This window comes from Dipodomys ordii, unplaced genomic scaffold (genome assembly GCF_000151885.1).
Source record: "Dipodomys ordii isolate 6190 unplaced genomic scaffold, Dord_2.0 Scaffold89, whole genome shotgun sequence".
NCBI classification, from domain to species: Eukaryota; Metazoa; Chordata; class Mammalia; order Rodentia; family Heteromyidae; genus Dipodomys; species Dipodomys ordii.
Genome location: NW_012267305.1, coordinates 9,234,374 through 9,237,022, shown reverse-complemented (window position 1 = coordinate 9,237,022; position 2,649 = coordinate 9,234,374).

Below are 2,649 nucleotides of genomic sequence, written 5' to 3'. Positions count from 1 at the left end.
AGGAGGAGGCTGCAATGCTTGGTAAGAAATGTACGCATTATCCTGCCCATGTAATTGTAACCCCTCTGTACAGTATCTTCACAAATAAAATAAAATAAAAATAAAAATAATTAAAAATAGAAAAAAAGATGTGATTTCAGATTGTCAGATGGAATCTCAGTAGATGGCATGAAAAACTTTAATTGGAAAGAAAGTAGCACTGCTCTTTCACCTTAGGGGAACAAAGCAATGATGATGTCTTCTTGCAAGACTGGGACAAGCTCTGGATGATGGCCACCTCTGTACTCTGACAATTCTTCAGGCAATGTAGGAAAAGCCTGTCTATATTGCTGTTTTTAACACTTTTAGGAAATATAATCAAACTGGGTGTTGGTGGCTCACACCCAAAATCCTAGCTATTCAGTAGACTAAGATCTAAGGATCAAAATTCAAAGCCATCCCAGACAGGAAACTCTGTCAGTTTTATCTCCAATTAACTATCTACCCAGAAGTGGAGCTGTGGCTCAAGTGGTAGAGTGCTAGCCTTGGGCAAAAGAACTTCACAGACAGCGCCCAGACCCTATTCAAGCCTCAAGACTGGGAAGAAGGGCTGGGAAGGTGGCTCAGTGGTAGAGCGCTTGCCTTGCATGCCTGAGGCCCTGGGTTGGATTCCCCAGCACCACATAAGCAAAAGAGGTCAGGCCCCAAGACCAGACCCCAAAAAAAAAAAAAGACTGGGAAGAAGAAGGAGGAGGAGGAGGAGAGAAGGAGGAGAGGAGGAAGAGGAGGAGGAGGAGGAAAGAAAAAGAGGGAAAAATAAAAGATATACAATCTAATGTAGTTCACACCTCCAAGAGACCTTATTGTTTAAAATCTGTTCCTTCATTTCCAGAGGGACTGAGTTTCTTCTTGTAACTCAGTGTTGTGTATACAAACTAATGAAGAATAATGTTAATATTTCAGTGACATTTTAAAGAATGATGTTATATTTAAGTGACCTTTAAAGCTAAGAGTGTTGATTGTCCTATATCTTCTTTTCTCTGTCTCTATAAGGTTTAATTTTTAATATATTTTTATTGTAAAGATACTGTACAGAGGGGTTACAGTTACATGAGTAAGGTAATGAGTCCATTTCCTATGGAGCATTGTTACATCCTCCTTTGTTTTTCCCCTACCATCCTTCCCTCCCCACCTCCCCAACTCTTCCCCCCCCCCCGCAAAGTTGTAAAGTTTGTTTTCAACATAGTGTCTTGTACATATCATTGTTACAATTGGCCAACCTGTATCATTTTGATTGTCCTATGACTTCTAACACTAAGTTCCATTGAGAAGTAATGTCATTTCAACATAAATTACACATGCATGCTATTTAAAAGTAATGTATATTTTAATGATATCAAAAGTTAGAAGTTTTTAGAGAAAGGAGACCAGTGAGATCTTGTCCTCTTATCCTTTGCATACCACGTTGAGGAGACATAAATGCTTAAAATGCTAATGATATATTTATCCGTTACACCTCAAATCTCATTAGCAATGCAAGGAAAAATGATATTGAAAAATCAGAGAGTAGAAAATAAAACCATGGAACTTGAGGGGATGAATGGGCTGCAGAGAGATGAGGGAGAATAATGAATTAATAATAAATTAGTATATAAATAAAATATGAACTAGAAAGGAGCTGGTGGTACGGCTCAACTAGAAAAGTGTCTGCTTAGCAAGATGCAACACTCCACTACTATAAAATTTAACTAGGAAATAGTGTGATTTTTTTCCCAAATGTATAGCTACCCACACACTACCCAGGGAAAAAGAAACAAACTTGTTTTTCTGCCATGTAATTTCAAACGGTGCTAAGATGCCCTAATTCTACTGGGAATACAGCAATGGAGTCACTTCAAATTAAAGCTAATCAAATATGTAATTTTACATGTCCTGTATTAGGTAGCTCAAAATTAATGTAATTAACTTTGTCCTAAATTCAATGTGAGGATATTTGGCTTTTAATTTCAAATCAAGGCTGTAAAAGTTATGGAAAAATCTTCATGAGGTCTTTTGATGTTGAATACAAATATCAATATTATTTGCCTTCCCCTTCCCCTCCACAAATTATACCGACATCAAATACAGTGAAAGCAGGGGTTATACTGTGATTGTTTGCAAATAAGATGAATACATACACTTTTGACAGGAACACAATAGAGGTCACTATTTTCAATAAATACATTTTTCATGATTTCACTGGCTTTTAAAATTGTTTCCAAAGACTCTTTAGCTGGGATTCTGGAATTATATATGTCTGCCTAAATTCAGCCCACCTATCAATTTTTTGAGGCTGAAAAATCTCCATGCTTCATGTGTAATATTTCTTAGTATATCTGGTATTTTTTATGGTTCATGAAGATATTGTCATGTTTGCTTTTAGAAGTTTTATGATTCTGGATTTTATGTTTAAAATTATAGCTGGATTCAAGTTAAATTTGTGTGTATATGAAGACAGGTAAGGAAGCTCATTTCTTTTCTACCTAGTTGTACAGAACCAATTGTGAAAACAGCCCTTCTTTTCAACTGGCTTGAATTTTTATTTAAAAAAATATGTTGTGGAGCTTTACAACGTCGGTGCAGGGGGGGGAAGGGGGGAAGGAGAAGGATTGGGATTGGGGGGGAGGGGGG